A 20,789-nucleotide genomic window follows, 5' to 3' on the forward strand; every position below is an offset into this window, starting at 1 on the left:
CGTCTGTATAATTTCCTGTGCACAAAAAGAGGCAAGCAAGTTCATTAATAATCTTATTTCCAAACGGGTCACACTCTGAAATGATGCTGTGAACATTTTAGGGCATCTTCCAATAACTGCCAGTGTGGGACAGATCCTTTCATGCAAAGATGTTTAATACCAGTTTTAGGGAGACCCAGGTGGCTCAGTGGTTGAGCATCTGCCTTCAGCACAGGTCGTGATCCCAGGGTCCTCGGATTGAGTCCCACATGGGGCTCCCTACAGGGAGCCTGCTTCTCCCTCTGCCTCTCTCTGTGTGTCTCTCATGAATAAATAAATAAATTTTTTAAAATACCAGTTTTATATCTCAGGTGACTTAATTCTTTCAGTTTCTTCATGCTTTTCACCCCTCAAACTTCTAAAAGGCCTTGCAATTACTCTGATCATCAACTTTATGGGACATGAAGGTGGCAAGAACGGCAAGTCTCTATGATATGGGAGGTTAAGGAAGAAAGGAATGGATGTTGTGCAACAGCGGATTGTAAAGCTCCCTGAGCCACACTGGAGCCTTACTGGTGATTCCACCAGCCTTTCTTCTGGGGCGTCACAGGGCTAAAGGTTCAGGGGCTGTGGTCTTATGAGGCGTAGTCATTGTCTACAACTGCAAGTTCCAATCCCATGTCCTGTAGCACGCGGTGTCCTCATCAAATTCCAGCATATTCTATTACTCCCATTCCCTTTTCATGTTTAAGCCGTTGTGAGGAGTTGCTATGCACTGTTTAACAGCTGCCACAGAGCAACTCTGCCCCCGGCCCAGGAGGTTACACTTTCGTCTTGTAGATTAACTTGAAATGAACCATTATCCCTCGTGGGGGGGAAGTACAATCAATATGAACTTAGGGAATTAAAAAAAAACAAAAAACAAAAAAAAAAAACAAAAAACAGCACCAGACTCTTTAATATAAAGAAGAAGGGCTTAGTTTAAGGATTCGCACACTGGAGCAGCCAACTCCAGATACTAAAGTCCCTTAGCCAGGTGTGGCAAGCTGCATATTACAAATTCTTAGGACCACCACCCAAAAAGTGGATCTGGGGAGGAGGAGCTTCATCTGAAACTGCAGAGGTAGGATCAGGATGGTCTCTAGATGGCGGAAGAGCAACTGCGTGGAGAAGGCAGGGAGAAGGTGATCGAGAGAAAAATATATGGCCCATAAGATGAGTGCAGGAAGGAAACTCCAGACAGACAAATCTCAATGGGTTCAGTAAGCTTTAGTAAGGTTCAAAGCACACTGTTGTCAGGACCTACTCAGTGCCCACACTATGCTAGGTGCTAGGGACACAAAGATGGATGAGTCCCAATTCTTGCCCAATGGAAGCTCACAGCCCCACAGGAGAGACGGTCAAATAAACCAAAAATTTCAGTCCAGTATATTGGCTAAGCCAGGTGCTGCTGGAGGGTGGAGGAAGCAACCAGCTGGTGTGTGACACCGCTGAGGGCATGGGCATGCTGTGCATCCAGCAGGCTCCGTGACCTCGGACTTTCTGCAGATGCATTCCCTGGTTTCTGAGGCAGAAACATCAGGACACATGTAGGAGGCGTATACATATGTATATTTATTTCAATGATACATATACACATAAAATACGTGTGTGTGTGTGTTTGTGTGTATGTATTTTAAATTTATTTCAGAGGTGAATTCCTTCATCCATGTAAGATTCAGGAGATTAACTCAGTGTCTAGAGCAAAGGCAGGAGCACTGGAGCTATTACACACCCATTTCCCAGCCGAGGAGGGAGAGGATGAGGAAAGCACAGCAGCTTGACTGGCCACCAGCTCAGGCTGCACAGTGTGTCCCCAAGTCCCATTGCCTTCCTGCACCCTGCTTTTTTTTTTTTTTAAGGTTTTATTTATTTATTCAGGAGACACACAGAGAGAGAGAGAGAGAGAGAGGCAGACACAGGCAGAGGGAGAAGCAGGCTCCGTGCAGCAGGCCCGATGCGGGACTCGATCCGGGGACCTGGACCCAGTCGATCGATCACGCCCTGGGCCCAAGGCAGGCGCTCCCCCGCTGGGCCCCCCAGGTGCCCCTTTCCTGTGCCCTTCCTAAAGCCGACCTTAAGCTTTCGGGGAGATCCCACCCCGCCCCCGAGCCCCTGGCAAAGGCAGGGCTCAGCCGCCCAGGAAGATTAGAGGGCGCATTTCTTCCGCGCTGGCCCGTGGCTATTTCAGGAAGGGGCCGAGGGAGCTGCGCAGGGCACCGAGGGCCGCGACCGCAGGGCCGTGACCGCAGGAGATTCCAGGACCACGAGCCTCGGGCCCAGCCCCAACGCAGCAGCTCACGCCCTGAGCCGGGTCTAACCCAACCGCCGCCGGAGGCCTCGCAAGGCTGCCGCCTCCTAGGAGGGAAGGCGCAGGGCAGGATCGTGGCCCAGGATGGTGGCCGAGCTGAGGATGAGGTGGCCGTGCCAGGATTTGCTTCAAGCTCCTGTGCTCCTCCTCGGGCACCCGGATGGCGTGTGAGCCGCAGGATCGAGAAAGACTGTCGGGGACAGACGGCAGGCCCCGGGCTCAGGGACCCCCTCTCCCGGGCGCACAGTGGCCAGGGGACTGGAAACCCCAGCCTCACCATCACTGATGGCTTCACTGGCGATTTCACTTCTTAAACGATGCTGAATAAGTCAAGATGCACCAGAGCAAAAAAAGAAGACGGCGACAAGACGTCGCTGGTTTCTAATTTGCAAGCGGAACTACAGGTTCATGTAGTTGTTCTAGAGAAGCCGGAGTTCAGAGGCACAGCAGGCCCCGCTGTGATCTCAGTTAAGTAATTTAATTACTCTGGGCTTGGTCCTCTTTCCACTCAAAAACAGCGGAGTAGACTATAAATTCCTTTAAAAAAAAAAAAAAAGATTTTACTCCCTGCGGGAAGCCTGATGTGGGACTCGATCCCAGGACCCCAGGATCACGCCCTGAGCTGAAGGCAGAAGAAGCTCAACTGTTGAGCCACCCAGGAGTCTCTGGACTGTAGATTCTTAACCTGTTCTAAATCTCTGTGCCTTTGCCCAATTCTGCAGATAATTTCAAAAACTCTTAAGGACTACCTCTTTTAAGTTGAAAACTGTTCAAATCAAACATCTCTTTTCTAGTCTCCACATAAACAGGGCTGGGATGAAGGCCACCTCACCTCCCTAACTGCACTATTTGGTGTTCGTTGCTCTGGATGGCAAAAGCTTATTTAATGTTTCATTTAGAGAAAAAAACACTTCACTTTCTAGTTAAAATTATTGAGTATTTTCAACCACTAATTTTATTTGAATATATATAAGACCTCTACCATAAAATTGGACAGACTTAATTTCCAGTGATTTTTTTTTCTTTTACAATAAATGCTTCAATTCATTTAGAAAATCAACTATACAAGTCACTGTCAATTCTGGAATAAAGTCAACCAAAAAAGCAATTAAAAATAAATCCATTGAATATGCAGCCTCTGTCCCCAAATTAAACTGTGCAAAAACTACCTACCTGTGCAAAAACTAGATATGACCAGTGTCATTAAACTATAAGACTATCTTTTTCATAAGAAAACTATTCAAGTGAGTCCTCTTGACCACTGGTTTTTAGAAAAGGCATTTAACATGGATGTTCACAGGAACAGTACCTCTGGGGGGCCTGGCTGGCTCAGTTGGTGGAGCATGTGACTCTTGATCTCAGGGTTGTGAGTTCGAGCACCACACTGGGTGTAGAGATGACTTAAAACTAAATCCTCCAAAAAAAAAAAAAAAGGCAACAATATCTCTCATGAGAACTAGACACAATCCAAAAATCCATGGATAGAATGGATAAATATATTTATACACCAGATAGCATACAGGCATGAAAAGCTAAACAACCTGCAGCTACATGTAACACACACGAACCCCGGGGAAGGCAAGGCTACACGAGAACACAAGCCACCAAAAATACACACAGCACACTTGCATTTTATATCAAGTTCAAAAATGAACGAAGCTAAGCAATCTCTGATTTAGGGATACAAACATATGGTCAAACTACAGAGAAAAGCAGGGCGTGAACAGGGAATTGAGATGCTGGTTACCCCTGGTGGAGGAAAAGAAGGGGGCAGTGCAGGGAGGGGCTCCGGGTAGCTGCAGAAGAAAGGTCCTCTCCTTCAACTGAGGCACAGGTATACAGGCGTTCCCTGCACTGCTATTTTTTTTTTTTTAAAGATTTTATTTATTTGAGAGAGAGAGAGAGAGAGAGAGAACACAGAGGGAACAGCAGAGGGAGAGGGAGAAGCGGAGAGCCCCACGTGGGGCACGATCCCAGGACCCCAGGATCATGACCTGAGCTGAAGGCAGATGCTCAACCCCCTGAGCCCCCCAGTGTCCCTGCACTGTTAATCTTTATATCTGCACACACATGGTATAAACAGTTTCATCTACTTACATTTAATTTTTTCCAATAGTAACAATAAGATAAAATTTAGTTAAACTATATCCATCCTGGAACAGTACCTAAGGCAGTAAAGCATAAGGAGTCAAGTACTGAACTGCGTCCATCCTGAGCTCACCTTGCAAATACGGACACTAACAGATTCCCTAGGTCTTCAGCCATGGAAGAGTTACACCGTTCCTTGGGGGGAAATATGGCCTAATCATTCCACAGACAGTTGGACAGCCTGGAAATAAAGAACTAGGTAAGGAAAACCAAATAAGTCATAATAAAAGAAAATCAGAATTAAAAAAATACTGCTTACGATCTATTCTGTACCCAGCATTGCTTTTAAAAATAAGAAATTCGGGGCATCTGGCTGGCTCAGTTGGTGGAGTAGATAACTCTTTTTTTAAAAAAATATTTATTTATTTAAATAATCTTAAATAAGTAAATATTTAAATAATCTTAAATACATAAAAATAATTTTAAATAAAATATTTATTTATTTAAATAAATTAATTTAATTATTAATTTAAATTTAATAATTTAAATAATAATAAATAACTCTTTTTTAAAAATATTTATTTATTTAAATAATCTTAAATAAATATTTAAATAATCTTAAATAAATAAAAATAATTTTGAATAAAAATATTTATTTATTTAAATAATAATAAATACACCTAACATGAGGCTCAAACTCACAACCCTGACATCAAAAGTTGCTCACTCCTCTGACTTGAGCAGCCAGGCACTCTGAGCATGTGACTCTTGGTCTCAGGGCTATGAGTTCAGGCTGTAGAGATCACTCAAAAATAAAATCTTTTAAAAAAAATTTAAATGAAGGGCAGCCCAGGTGGCTCAGCGGTTTAGCGCCACCTTTGGTCCAGGGCGGGATCCTGGAGACCCGGGATCGAGTCCCACACCGGGCTCCCTGCATGGAGCCTGCTTCTCCCTCTGCCTGTGTCTCTGCCTCTCTCTCCCTCTGTATCTCTAATAAATAAATACAAATCTTAAAAAAGAACAAAACAAAATTTTTTAATGAAAAATAAATAAATAGGGGCACCTGGGTGGCTCAGAGGTTGAGCATCTGCCTTCAGTTCAGGGCATGATCCTGGGGTCCTGGGATCGAGTCCCACATCAGGCTCCCCACAGGGGGCCTGCTTCTCCCTCTGCCTGTGTCTCTGCCCGCCCCCGTCTCTCATGAATAAATAATTAAAATCTTTTTAAAAATAAATAAATAAGAAAAAATAAAAATAAATTTTTCAAGAGTCTAAGCTCCAAATTAAGCAAAAGAGTTCCTTATATGTGACAAAGTTGAGATTTTTTCTTCTGCTCCTCCACTCATATTTGATTGGTTTTTGTCACTCTCTATATTAGCATTGCAGAAATCAGAGATAACCCCCTAAAGTAGTTAATCTCTATACCACCTAAAATGCGATTTCCTCTCCTCTGCATACTGTGCCACCCAAGACGAGGTCTATCTCTCCCCTTCTGTTTCCTCATTTTTATGTGCAAAGAATAATAGTCTCTCATAGGATTGTGGTAGGAATTAAATAAATTCATGTAAGGCATTCAGGGCAGTACCTGGTATACAGTAAGTATGAAATAAGGGTTTGCTGTTAAATTTATTTTGGTTTTTATATTTATTTTGGTTTTTATTGCGATTTTTGCCCTTTTGTCAAATTCATCTCCATTTGGAGTGAGAAATCAAGGTAGCATATACCACACATGCTTCTCTTTGAGGTCGAATTTTACCTACCAACATCAATGATTTCTTCCTTTTGAGTTAACGTACTCTCCAGTGCACACACCCCTCACCAAGTCCATTCTAGTGACGGGACAACATCTGAAGGATTCTCAGCTCAGCGGCTGGATAAACACAACAGTGGGTAGGAAGTAATCACAAGTCAGACTCATTTCACATGTCCCACTTCCCAATGGGCTTCATCAGCTCCCAGGCTGCCTGGGACACCAGAAGCCTCACCCTAACCCAAGTGCCTAAAACAAAATAAGAGTGCACGGAGGCACCAGGAGAATCAAGCTTCGTCCTTCTTGAAAGGCCTGGTAGCCCCAGACCCTGAACAGTTGAAAATTCCAAAGGCATATACACATGTGCGTGCATTTCCACGGCAGAATGTGTGACCACAACAGAGTGCTCTATCCAGCCATGCAAACCCTCCCGGGTGGGGCTGTGCTGATATAATTGCATAACTTGTATTATTATTGCTATTATTTCCAGGGACAGACCAGAAGCTAAAGTCAAATAAGCATATCAAATGTCACCCAAACCTGAAACTGAAAAAGGTCATTAATTCTGACGCTCCCAACCTCTTCTAACTTGTCACCCTCAGATTTCCTCAGGGAAAACTAGTTGAGGGTTGGGACAGCAAAGAGAAAAGTCTCCCAAATTCAGATGAATACCAACCACTTTTTGGTCAATATTTTTAATCCCTCTCTCAGTGCAGAAAAATCTTGTGTTATGCCCAGAAAGGTTCAGAAATTCATCCTTAGTTCCAAGAGCCTTGTTTCGATTTAAGAGAGTCCCTGCAAAATTCCCCACTGAACTCCTACTTTCAAGGCCACACAGACATCACAGGATGACAACAGAACCCTGGTCTGTGATGAATCAAAGGAGGTATTCTGCAGCCTAGAATAACTAGGACGACGTCATCTGTTGTGGCTCAGAAATAACCTTATTACCCAACCGAGGAACCTGCCTGCAGTAGTCTAGTTCCAGGGCCTGCAGACTTGTCCTGTGAAGGGCCAGACCCTAAGTAGTTTAGGTTTCGTGGGCCACAATGTCTCTGCTGGAACCGCCCCCCTCTGCGGTTGCCCTACGAAAGCCACCAAACACGGTGTATAAGCAACTCCCAACCAACCTCACGGACACCAGTATCTGGACCTCGTGCAATTTTCATGGGTCACAAAATATTATTCTTCTTTTGTTTTCTTTTCTTCCATTTACAAATGTAAACACCATGCTTAGCTCACAGCAGTAGAAAAACAGGTGGTAGGCCAGATTTGGCCCGCCTCTGGTCTGGCTGTCTAGAAAAACTCAGTAGTGTACGTTCTTACCCTGAAACAGAGGCAGTAAAGAGCCCAAGAGAGGTTCTCTGACAGGATTTCTTTCCACTTTGAACTCGGCTCCCACGCGGCCTCCTTACATCAAGGACACGCGATTGCCTGCCTGGCGCTGCACGCATACGATTACTGTATTATCATATAATAATAGTGATCTTTTGTGACCCAGGATGATGAAATTCTTTAACACATCATTAATATATATGATAATTAGGCAACAAGTGCGGCTGGGTGGACCACTGCCCAACCAGAAATCATCAGCTGTCAGTGATGAGGAACGCCTCTGGTAATAAGCAGGTACTCACAGGGCAATTTCCAAAATGAAATATTCCATTCTCGTTTTTAAATCTGTTTTCCTTCTGGGGACAGCACATGCCGCACGAGTGTCGGAGGACCCAAGCTTCAGGCTTCAGGAGTATAACCTGTTTCCTGACCCCTGACTCTTCTTTCCCCACATGCCCACATTCCTTCCCACACCCCGCCTCCCACCCCTCCCCTATTTCTACTTAATCCTCTCCTACAGGGTTACAAACGCATTCACACTGCTCTGAATTCATAGTTTTAAGAGAATATTCTCAACAAGCTGCCAAAAATCCCTGTCTCAAACTTGAGTCCCATTCCAACAATGGTCCTGAGGAATTTAGGGAACCAGGTGAGCCCTCTCTATGCACATCTGTCCCACCCCCACGGTGGCCATGATGACACACCAACCTGTCCTATTCCCCCCTGCTTCCACTTGGCCCCCCCCCACCCGCCACCGAACCTCGATGATGTCACTAGACATTGCTTGTAGGAATCAGCATTGTACATTGTGGGACAGAGGTAGTGCACTGTGCACTGGGCCTTCCTTCACACCATGGAAGAGGAAAACTCCTCATCAAGAGAATTTTTCTCGCCCTATGGAGGGGATTCACCCATGAAAGTATTTCATTAGCAGATTTTGGACCTCCTAAGATACCAGTGCCTAGCTGAGAAACAATTCCAGGGGAAGTCCACGCAAAACCCTTGTCCACACAGCTCCTTCAGCACCACAGCCACCAGTACCACTTCGAATGCCACCTTAAACTCGCCCTGTGAGCAATTTAAAAGCTGTAAAACAGGGGCTTTATTTGGAACTCCCTGTGAATCACAGACCCGATAATGTACTAGGACAACTGTTTCCCAACCTGCTACCTTTTCCACATCACCAATTTAAAAAGATCACAGCTGAATTATTTTCCTCTCTCAGTACGCTGAAATAAGAGAAGAATATTCATATTCTCTTGTACAAGAAAAGACCATCCCTAACTGTACTCTTCAAAGAAGAAAAGAATTTAAACTTGTGGAGAAATTATGCCATTTTTCTGAAACAGTTCTTGGGATACACAGCTGCATGATGAAACATTTCCTACGGGTAACTAATCCCGAGCTAACTCTCGTAAAAAAATAAAGTAACAAAGCACATTTTGTGACGATGTCGTGTTGACCTGTTTGCACCGCTCATTTAGGAATTTACAAAATTCTGAATTCATATCATAAAACAGGAAAATGGGGGAATCAAACATACCTATTCATGAAGACTTGAACTTGGCTCACAGACCACCCAGGTTGCGAGAGGCCTTCAGAGGCAGTTAGTGCAATGACATAACTCACAAGAATGCCCTGGAGTGAAGTGGGTTTTTTTTTTTAAAGATATTTCATTTTTCTTGAGTTTAATTTATCAAGAATAGTGACCTTTCTCTAAAAGGCTGTGCTCCAGTCAACCAAGATGCGGTTATGATTATAAGATTATTATTTTTAATAGAAGCTATCAATTACTGAGTACTTACGTGCCAGGAACTATGCTAAGAGCTTTATATGCATTATCTCATTTAACCTGCATGACTAACCCTATTAGGCAGATAATATTATCTTCCTTTTATAGATGAAGAAGTTGAGTGTCAGAGAGGTTAAGTGACTTGCCTAAGGTCAGACAAACAATAAAATGCACACAAATCCAGTACCATCTGAGGCAAAATCCATCCACTAGGATCATTCCATGAAACAGGTTCCTATATTTGAGTCGTGCCATTCAAATTACATCAATCTCACCATTAACCTGGTATCTACACTATAGTGGGTCCCAAACTTGACTTTGCATTATAAACATTACAATCTCTTTCTAAAAACAGAGATTCCCAGAACCCACTCCAGCTCCACAACATATAATGTGGAAGCAAATCAGTCTCTTAACCTTTTAAATGATGCCAAACAAGTACACAGATTTTTTTCTCCCACTAAACTTAACAGTATTGCTTTTTTTTTTTTTTTAACTTAACAGTATTTCATGAAAAATATTCCAAGTCTTAACTCTCCAGGCAATTGGCTGCCATTTCGTCGTTAAGCATATTCCCTCTGGTTCACAATAATGGATGGATGGAGATGGATGGATGGATGGATGGATGGATGGATGGGAACTCCATCCTTGACCCTCAGAGAAAAGCTTTATTTAGAGAACCACAGCTCATGGAAGCAGTGTGACCAAAGCAGCCTGAGGCCTGTCACACCAATAAGGACACTGACACTCAGGAGCAAGGAGATGGGTTCAGAATCACATGGCCAGGAGGCAGTAGGTCCACGATCTCACTTCCTCCAAAGACAGTGTACCCTTCTTAGAATTCGTCTAGAATCATGCAGAGCCCCAAATAACCACAGGAAAGGACTGACTGGCACATGCTAAGTGACTGTAAATATGTGCAAAGGACTTATTAACAGGTGCAAATTAAGTTCCTTCATGTTCATCGGCCCCTGCTGGACACACAGTACGGACCCTCCACGGAAAGGGCCAGACTTGACTTCTAATTTGCATACTTTCATATGATTATACATTATACGGAGCTTTATACTGAAAGACACAGACCTGAGTTCCAACCTCAACTCTCCCACCTACTCACACGACCTTGTTGCCACTTCTTTGCCCGGGAGCAGTTTCCCTTTTCTCACCCAAAAAGCCGTGATCACAACCACTGTTTCCTTAACTTATATGCCTCACGTAGGCAAGCACCTGGAGTCGGCCACAGGCTTGCCATCTAAAATTATTATGTTTCTTTTGCGGTTACCTAAAAAGTGAAATGCACTCTGCTTGCGCAGCTAATTGTTCCAAGTGCCAAGGCTCAATGTCCCAGTTTAAAAACAAAACAAAACAAAACCAGCCTCCATTAGAACGTTCCTTTACGCTGTGCTTTCTAAACTGAGGATTGAAAACATGCTTCCAAGATACACAGCTGTCTAACGTGCTAAGAGCAATAATGAGTTGCCATGATATCCAGGGATAACAAAATTAACAACATCCTCCAAAACAATCTCCTCTGGGGTGATTTACCAATTATTTTAATAAAATGTTCAGTCATGAGAAGAAAAGGACTTGGACTGGAAACGAAGTGAAATATATTCTCCTCTCTCTGTCCTTTGGTAAAACTTGCTAAAAAAACAAAAACAAAAACAAAAACAAAAAAACAAAAAAACTGACCGTAAATTTTCTAAGTCCCCGCCTGTTTTCTCCCAAGTCGTTCCAAACAGTAGATCCAAGGTGGATCTATCAGATTTGTTGCCAGAGAACAGATTTCATGGGTTGCAAGAACAAGTCTTTCTGCATTTTATCTTACTTAGAGAGTTGCACGGCAGCTCTTTGGAACTTTTCTTCGTAATGTTTTCTCCACTCACAGCCTCCAGCCCAGCTAGCCCATTTTACGAGGAATAAGATTTCACTGAAAAGATCCAGAAGGTTGACTGAGCAGGACAGAGTGAGAATTTCAGTCCGTCCGATTTCCTCCAGCCACTGTGTGCATCTACATGGGTCAGATGAATATCAAACTTGCTCCTGCAACTCATGAGACTCTGTTCACTGGCAACAAATCTGACAGATCCACCGTCCCTTCAGTCATGTCCAATTTGGCCACAATCCTCTAGATGTGGTCATTAATTCCTGCTGACCGTGGCTGCCACTGCCGAGCACTGAACAAAGCTCTGTGACACCGGCTGCAGATGGTCTGGGTGGGACGCGGGCTTGGATTTATTTGCTTTCTGTATGTACAGTTGACTTCTGAACAATATGGGGCTTGGGGTGTACTCAAAAATCACTGTTCAACTTTTGACTCCCTCCACCCCAGAACTTAACTACCAATAGCTACGGCTGACCAGAAGCCTCTCCAGTGACATAAACGGTTAACACGTATTTTGCATTCTGCAAGCAAGCAGGCTAGGGGAAAGAAAATGTCACGAAGAAAATCATAAGGAAGAAAACAATAACGGAGTGCTGAACTGTATTTATCCAAAAAAATTAAAAATACCTGCATAAGTGGACCTGTGCAATTCAAATTTGTACTATTCCAGGCTCTGCTGTGCTCAGGCTGAGAGGGGTGGTCTAGGAGGGGAGCACGTTGGCCTGCTCTCCACTGCAGTTTCACCCACATGGACGAGCACCTGCCCTCTAAAGGGATGCAGAAGGATAAAGCTCCCAAAGGCTACCTTTGGGTCAAAATGCCTTAAAGCATTATTTCTAAATTGGAACTATCTTTTTCAGCAAGAAGAGAAGGGTCTTTGGCTGATAAGATCGACTGAGCAGAGCATCTCACACCACGATGTCATGGTAGAGGAACGCGGGCTAGGTTAACTTCTCCAAACCACAGGATGGCCCGTTATTGTCTATCTGTGGGATTTCCACGGCAACGGTGCTCATCCCTTCCTAACAAGCCCTGCTACCCCACATCGAAGTTTTCCCACAAAATCACGGGTCCAACACACAAGGGAGATCTCAGCCAGTTTCTATGTCAACACCAACATGACTCTTCTCGACTAATAAGGGGCATTTTAACATTTGTAGATTCTTTCCTATTCCCAGCTGTCCCTAGACAATTTTTTTTAAGTTAAATTATCAAAAGCCAGGGGTGGTTTTTCATCTCAGCAAATATACACAAAAGCCAAGACGCAGTAAGAGCCAACTTGTGTGTTTAAAACATCACGAAAAGGGTAAAAACCTAATGACTCTGTGTGCATGATTCCTGATGCAGATCTGGAGTAAACAAACACTTCACGGAGCAATCCCCTTCTCAGAGACCGTTTACTCATATGCCAAAGTATTACTTGAGGGAACAGCAGCTATGCTGGTGATAAATAGTGTCCCCATCGAGCCAGGGGGGTAAGTGAGATCCAAAAGCCAATTACAGCAGCTACCGTGGTTGTTTTAGAGAGGGTTGCACACATGCGTCTAATTATAAAGCGGTCCATTTCCCCACTGTGAGGCTGCGTACAACAAGCCCCGCGTCCAAAAGCTTCTGTTTCGGGACAGAAGAGCCATCAAGGAGGCCACCAAACGTTCCACAAGATCAAGAGCTTTGTGACTCTGTGGGATCTCCCATACTATCATTTTTCGTTACATCATGAAAAATTTCAAAGATACAGAAAATTACAAAGAATAATGTCATGAACACCGATACACTCATGACCAAGTGCTGTTAAGTCTTAATGCTTGGCCATGTTCACATCAAGCCTCCTCTTTTCCTCTTATTACACAGGAAAATAAAAACCTGTGGGTAGCCCTCCTCATCCCATACCCTTGCCTCCCGCAACAATATGCAATATTAGTTTGCATGTTTTCAAGCAGTATGTAAATAGTATTAGACTGTAAGTATCAGCCTAGAAATGTGTTTTTTTCTCAATCCTGTACTTCTGAAACTTATCCACAGACACACACACACGTAAAATATGGTTCTGGCTCATTCATTTACTGCTTCATTCATTTTCATTACATAGAATTGCACTGCATGAAAGAGCACATGCAGCTGTATCCCTCTTCCTTCTGAAGGGTGGCTTGACTGTTTTAGATTTGTCACTACCTACCGCAAACAGCACAGACGTGACCATTTTTGTTGGTAAGATTTTATTTATTCATGAGAGACACAGAGAGAGGCAGAGACATAGGGAGAGGGAGAAGCAGGCTCCATGTGGGGAGCCTGATGTGGGACTCGATCCCAGGACCCCGGGGTCACACCCTGAGCCAAAGGCCGATGCTAAACCGCTGAGCCACCCGGGCATCCCAGAAATGAACATTCTTAAACGTATGTCCCTTTGCACACATACGACATCCTCTCAAGACGTCAACCCAGAGCCGGAGCTGCTGAGCTGCGCAGTAGGTGTGAGTCTGCAGCTTTCCTGGGTGTTGCCACACTGCCCTCCAAAGCAAATGTACCCAAAAAATATTCCCACCATCAGTGGATGAGAATGTCTATCGCTCTACATCACTGTCATCAATCAATACTGTCAGATTCTTTCATTTTTGCCTATCTGATGGGTGTGAAATAGTATCTCATTTTAATTTGTGTTTTCCTGACTCCCAGGGAGGCAGGCCATGCCTTCATCTTTACTGTCTCGATACTCATTTCTATGAACTGCAAATTTCTCTACTTGCCTTCTTTCTTATTGCTTTGTAAGCAATCTTCATGTGTCCTGTGACTTTAGGAAAGTTACTTAATTTCTTGGCTTCCCAGGTGTGGCAATAATAATACCTACCTCCTAGGGATGATCTCTGGCTGATGGTAAAGCACTTAGTCCAGTGCCTATTACGTAATAGGCACTCAAAAAAAAAAAAAGCACTCCTGTTACTGTTACGAATGTGAAGAAGGGTTAAGGGTATTTCTAGCATTTCTCCCAAGTTTGTAGCTGCCTTTGGGATAAATACAGCAGGACTCAGGAAGAGGAGTCTCAGCAACTCTCTTGGCCCAGGTTCTCCCCCACCAACGAAGACATAATATCAGGACCCCGCTGTTTGTAAGCTACCTCAAGGGAACTGTACAAAGTCGATTCTCCTGGACATTGCGTAAACTAAACATCCACGTTATGCTTCCTTCAATCTGCAAGTGGCTGTGATCTCATCTGTGAAATGGCCATAATTCTGAATTTCAACCAAGGTTAAGTCACAGAGTGCAAACAACTCTGAGGAGACGGAAGTGGGTGGTGGAGGCCAGCAGGTGAATCAGTGTTAGGGACCAGCTGAGCCTTCCTGGGGTGGAAATACAGCTACAGCCTCCAAAGATCCCACCAAGCCCGAGACCACTCCATTTTCCCACACTTCATAAGCGATTCTTGAATTTAAAAAAAAAAGGCGAAAAGAAAATCATCACATGGCTTATAAGATTTTTTTTAAAATAATAATAATAATAATGACATTGACATCCCCGAGGTGACAGGCAATTCCATCTGACGCACACTGTGGGAATTCTATCTAACCCCGATATACAGAAGAACATGTTCCTAAGGACATGCCGGTAAGCTAGAGGGATGCCACGTAAGCTTGTCTGCTTGGACTCTTAACATATTTAGTTTCGTGTGGAGATCCTCCCAGATTGGCTTCTATTCAGTCGTATCTTGACCTTGCCTTGGAGAAAGGCCATGTTCATCTTTATGAACTCTGCCAGTGGAGTCAGAAAGCATAGATCGCTGTGCTCCAGGCCTATCAAGTAGTCCTGACATCAGCTTCAACTGTGACTGGCAGGGTCCCTTTTCAGATGTACTTGCACATCATCTAACGTTCAGAATTCTCTCCCTCCGGATTCAATTTCAACTGGCACTGAAGAAACCAGAGACTTTCCTTTGCCACTGAAGAAGGAGGCCCTCTACCCCCCTATCTTCTCCAGGGCAATCATGTGTAAGAGTCAACTCTAGCCCAAACATAATTAGACCATCTTCTGATACCTATCTAGGAGCACTGCTTTCTTCCTTAAATGTGTGCCAAGTTTCCACTTTCAAGAAGTTAAATTGCCATATAAAAATGCCCCGGTGATGATGAGTAATTAGACACTGTAATGGAAAATTAACTGTGTTTTTATTTAGAGCATTAATTTTAACAAGACTTTTTTTTTTTCTAACTGCTATTAAGCCGCAATAAAAATAAATTAAATCCTCAGGGGTTGCGGAGGTTTTCTGGTAAAAGACAAACAAACAAAAACCTCTTCTTTCTGGAACCACTTATTTTGGTAATATCGCCAAGTTTGTGCAAGGCTCTGACCTGAACCCCGTTATGAATACGTCCTGATGGCAATTTTCATCCCATCATCTGTGCTGTGGCGGAAGAAATAACCATTCCAATCTGAGAGGCCGCTGGAACAGAGGCAGGCACACAGGGCCTGTCGCAGGTGGGGAGCCTTCCTCCCGAATATCCCGCAGTGCCCTCCGATCTCCGTGTGCTGCACCCAGGGGAGCCCTCCACGAGGAGGCTGGGAGAGTGGGGTTCGGCTCTGGGGCCACAAGAAACACACCTGCTGCACGAGACGGCATGTACGGCGGCATTCCCCAAGGAAGAATGTGGAAGGGGGCTGGAATCTGCCCATCTCATCCCAATCCCTGCGGCCCTCTCTGTTCCAGCCCTCTGGTCCCGCATTCCAGTTAAGAGGTCACCGACGGGTTCAGCTGCAGGACCTGAGTGCCCTGCGCTCTGGAGCCGGCCCGAGGGGCCCAGGTGGCGGGGCTGGCGCCGCGACCCCCACCCAAGTTCACGGGCCTCCCACCAAGGAGGGACCCTCACACAGATCGGGTGACCTCCCTAGCTGTTCACCCCGGTTCCTCGCAGACCTCAAAATAAAGTGCAAGTGACACCTACCAATGCTTCTGGCTTGATGTCTACTCAGTCCTCCCCGGTGAACGCTGAATGCTGGGCCCCGGGATCCCTTGTTTTAAGGGGCTCCACGTGCATCTCAGTAAAATCGACCTTAGCCAGTTACTACCCGCAAAGTGACAAGAATTTGAGAAGCGCCTTTACTCTTGCCCGGGCAGCCCGGCCGAAGGACACCGGGCGACACGCGAGGCTCGGATCCAGCAGCCTGGGAGTTGCAGGGAAACCTGCTTTTTCCTTTTTCCCCTATTCCTTCCTTCTGGGGGATTTTTATGTATTTATTTTTCAGTTTAATGCCTCCTTACGATTTACACAACCTTTATAATCCTTACTTTTTTCCTATAGATCCGTGGGATTTTTTTCAACCTAACAATCTTTTCACTTGGATCCCCGGCGTGGGTACAGCGAGCAGCTCTATGCAGTCCACGCTCACCTCCCAAAGCACCTGCAATCCCGAGCCACAGCCCACAAGGACACGAGAGGCGGCCTTCGTAAGACAGGTACCAGGCCCCATTGGACGAGGTTGATGGGACAATGCGGCTGGTGATAACACCCCTTAGGTGGAGTTAAAACAGAAGATTCCATCTGGTGAGCAGAAGTATTAAATTGTCACAACGCCCCCCCCCCCCCCCCATCCCAACTCCGAACTGCCCAATATGTTCTAGAGAACAACAAAGAAGGGCTTGGCAGTGGTTGGACAGAGAAGTTTAGAGGAATTTTTAAAGTATCCCAACCATGAGTCAGGATTCAGAATAAACTTAAATGTCCTGAACTCGGTGCCATCACCAAGCAAGAATGAGTATCTGCTGAATGAAATTGTTGAATTAAATGATACTAAAGACTGTAGACACTTGGGGAGGCATTTTAACTTGCGGACTAAATTTCTTATCAGCTTCCCGTTGGTTAATAGGAACTCAGAACCGGAGAAGAAAGTGCTGATGAACTACAGTCACCACTTAAAAGGGACCCCTCAGCCTCTCTGTTTCACAAGGGAGTTATAAAATTTAAGGAGTAAATGAGACAACAGCTGACAAGGCCAAAAGAGCTCAGCTCCAAATATATTGTGACCCTGGAGGAGTCCTGTACGCTGTGCATCTCTCGACTTATTCACCCTCAGAATGGGAACAGGAGAAGCACTTATGAAGGATCGCTAATAAAAGCCCATCTGCCTCTGGCAGCAATACAAATGCCTGTTGATAATGATCATTCTCCCGGACCCCAGTTTACATTTTTCCATTAACATTCCAGTCCCCGACCCTCAGGTTCCCAAGATCCCATGGGCTTTGGTCTCAGACTGACAGACCCTGCTGAGATTTGGGGAACCCCTGCTGCCAACTCCGTGAAGCAATAGCTGGGTGCCTACCTCCCAAAGAAGTCATTACACACGTCCCCACCTCATTTCATTTTTCACTGGGATGACACCCAATCTTTGTGATAAAAATGAACCCAAGGACACCACCCCAAAGAACGTGTTTCTCTTGGACCCACCAAAGGATAAAATGTTCTCAGCGCCAGCTCTTAAAGATAAACACCCTTCCCCAAATGCCCCTTTTAATTGGCTGGTTGACTGTCCCTTGGGTGTGACTGCACGGATTTATCCCGGGTGTGTAACCAAGTTGGAAAAGCCTTGCTGATTTGCGAGTACCCTAATAAGAAGGACGGCAAGTGTATAGCGTGGACTGAAACTGCGTTTAAGCAACGATGTGACCCTAGCGCTTCACCAAAAAAAAAAAAAAAAAAGTACACTCTGCTTGGGGAGATGGGTCTGTGATCTCTGCGACCCCTTGCAGCTCTGTACCTCCACCGTTGGTTCTAGAAGACTGGCCACTGAAGATCACTGGGAGATCCCAGAGAACCATTCCACCAGACCAGGAGAAAGAAATTCGCCTCTAGGTTTCAGTGGATCAATTAAAAGCCATGTGTTGGTCACAGGCTATAAAATGTCCAAATATCTACGTTCACCTCCCTCCCCTCCTCCACGTTCCCCGGCCAAAACACGCATGTGCAAGTCTAGGGTAATTCTAGGTTATAAGTATAAATAACTGTAATAAAATTGTAAGTCCTGAGCACAGTAGGTTGGCTGGTCACCATCCTCAAGAAAACTCTTAGGATCAATTGTTCTATCCTCGTTTTTGTGAAGCAGGCTATTCATCTTTTCCAAACTCTGCTTGGTTTCTAAAGATCAAACTAAAAGGAGAGCCTTCAGAAATGACTCTGCCGGTGTCTCCGCACGGTACTCCATCCCGAGAAGCCAGACTTCTTCATGCGACTCTTCCACTGAGAAACGCTAATCACGACCAGAAAAATGAAATCATGCACTCGGGAGTTAAATCAGATTTAAGATAGTCTAAATTGCACCTCACTTTTGGCCTCTAATCACTGTCAGTGTTCTAATGTTGATGAGAGACTGTTAACTGATTTCTAAATGGCAATATATTTCCATTCTAAATGGGGAGGGCTATTACCAGATTTTAAAATAAAACTGTGTTACATGCTAAGTAAATTCTATACATATTTCACACCTCATCAGTGGTCCGAGTGACAAGTTTTTTTTTTTTTTTTTCAAATGGAGGCTCTCTTTGGGCTGGGTTTTTAAAATTTTATTTTCAATCTAATGACAAATGTTCCTTCAGTTTGGCTTCAAAGACTAGGATTCCCTTTCTCGCTGTCTACTGTTTCCCAAGCGCACCTCTTGGGAAACTTAAATAAATTTAGAGACAGCCTTCTAAGCCTAAAATGACTGCATTTGTAATAAGAAAGGGCCTGTTAAAACAAACAATTTTTTTTGAAGGTGAGTATTCCATCAAGGTTAGAGTGTCTAATAATAAATTACCGTCAGGTGATGATCTGCCAAATGAAAAATGTTTCCATTTCTCAGTTTACGTGAATACATGCTCTTCCCTCTGAGGAGATTCAGTACCATAAACTGACATTTGGGTCACTAAAGCTAAACACTGTGGACTGCTTAATTATATAGAGACTTTTTAAATGCTGTGGCTTTATATCCACCCCAATTTTATATACTTATTATGCAAGGTCGTAACTTTTTAAAAAAAATCTTATTTCATTATTTTACCTGGCAAAGTTCACTTCTGGTAGTTAAATTTTAAAAAGAGCAGACGGAAGGATGAGAGGAAGTTTAGTAATTTTAATTCCAATGTATGCCATTCACTTGATTTGAAATGTTTATACATCAGTTCTACCAAAAGTGCTAAATATTTATCCCTATCCAGAAAAATATATATATACAAAAAAATCCACACACAAAAAAGATATATATGTATACATAAAAACACACATACAGTGTATTGAATGTAGAATGCCAGCAACTTAATGCCATTTTTTAATTAATATAAAAGATTAAGTTTATCCAGTCTAAGATTTTTTGATCTTGAACATAACTGTTAAAAACAGCAAAAATGCTTTGAAAGTGTGGTATTTGCAAAACCCTTGAGAAGTCACTAATGGGATTCCCATGATCTAATACATGTAAGGCTTTAACTGTAATCGTAAACCCACTAAAGGCTTACGACCTGAAAGTATGGACTATTGTAGCCAGTTTTTATGGGTTTAATTCCGCTGGCAAATCCCAGTTTCTATATTTTAAATCTCAACTAGCACAAAATCACGACTTTTTCCAAAGAACACTCTAAAGAAAGTAAACACCGGAATGACAGGGCAAGAAAATCATTACCAACAACCACCCTTTCACCCAAACCATCAGTGAACTTCAAAAGCACAAGACCAAGCAAAACTTTTAGTTCGTGATACACGTGCAATTCACCCTTAACATTCTCAAAACTACATATGAATCATCTTATTTTCCTCTGACTTATTTCCCATACAAGATTCAGTGAAACAGAACTTACTCAGCCCCTATTGATGACTGGATCACTGTTTTCTGGGGTTATTTATTACTTTTTTTCTTTTTTTAGTATGTTTTTACTATGATCCAAATTGTATAACTGCTAAAAGCCAGGAAAATCTGCCTTCAGGTCAACGCATAGCACAAAGGCCCTACAAATTTTGCTGGCCCTGCGCTATACCTGGGTACTCAGAATCGTTCTATTTTGTCCGAGGGTCCTGCAGGAATGCAATGTACTTAGCAGGGTACATTGCAATTTGTGATTAAATCTCCCCCCCCCACCAAGAGGTTTGAGTTATCGTACCAAATGATGACTTATGCTCAATACAAGATTCAGCCTACCTCCCCTATCCCATATATGTGCAAACTATTCGTTCAAGGGTTTATACATGCAAGGCCAGCACACAAATGTAAAAATATAAATATTAAGGATATCTACCTTATTTCTAAAGTGTCTTATTTGTTCCTCGCCTTATATAGTTTTTGATTGTTAAAATTCAATATTGCAAATCTTGTGATGGGCTGAATCAGGCCTAATTCCACCTTACAGATAAAATTTAATTTACAAAGACATAACTGAATATTGTATTTAATTTGTAAGCAAATACATGTGGAAACAACTTGGTTTCAAAAGAACTTTGCTGTATTTACATATATTATTCACTGATTGTTCCACGGACAACCTCAAACCAAAAGAAAATAGAGGATTCTAAGCACTGTGCACCAGAAGCTTCTGGCTTGAAAGCTTCCAAAAAATATCTTTTAAAAAAAAAACACTGCTAGCTCTTCACTCTACTTTTTCA

The 20,789-nt window shown here is 43.6% G+C and overlaps 1 protein-coding gene across 1 annotated transcript in view; it reads right to left on the reverse strand.

Annotated features, from left to right (window-relative positions):
- The window catches only part of BARX2 (BARX homeobox 2), a 74,207-nt gene that overhangs the window by 52,163 nt on the left and 1,255 nt on the right, over positions 1-20,789 (reverse strand). The window lies entirely within an intron of this gene.

This window comes from Vulpes vulpes, chromosome 12 (genome assembly GCF_048418805.1).
Source record: "Vulpes vulpes isolate BD-2025 chromosome 12, VulVul3, whole genome shotgun sequence".
In the NCBI taxonomy this organism is placed as follows: domain Eukaryota; kingdom Metazoa; phylum Chordata; class Mammalia; order Carnivora; family Canidae; genus Vulpes; species Vulpes vulpes.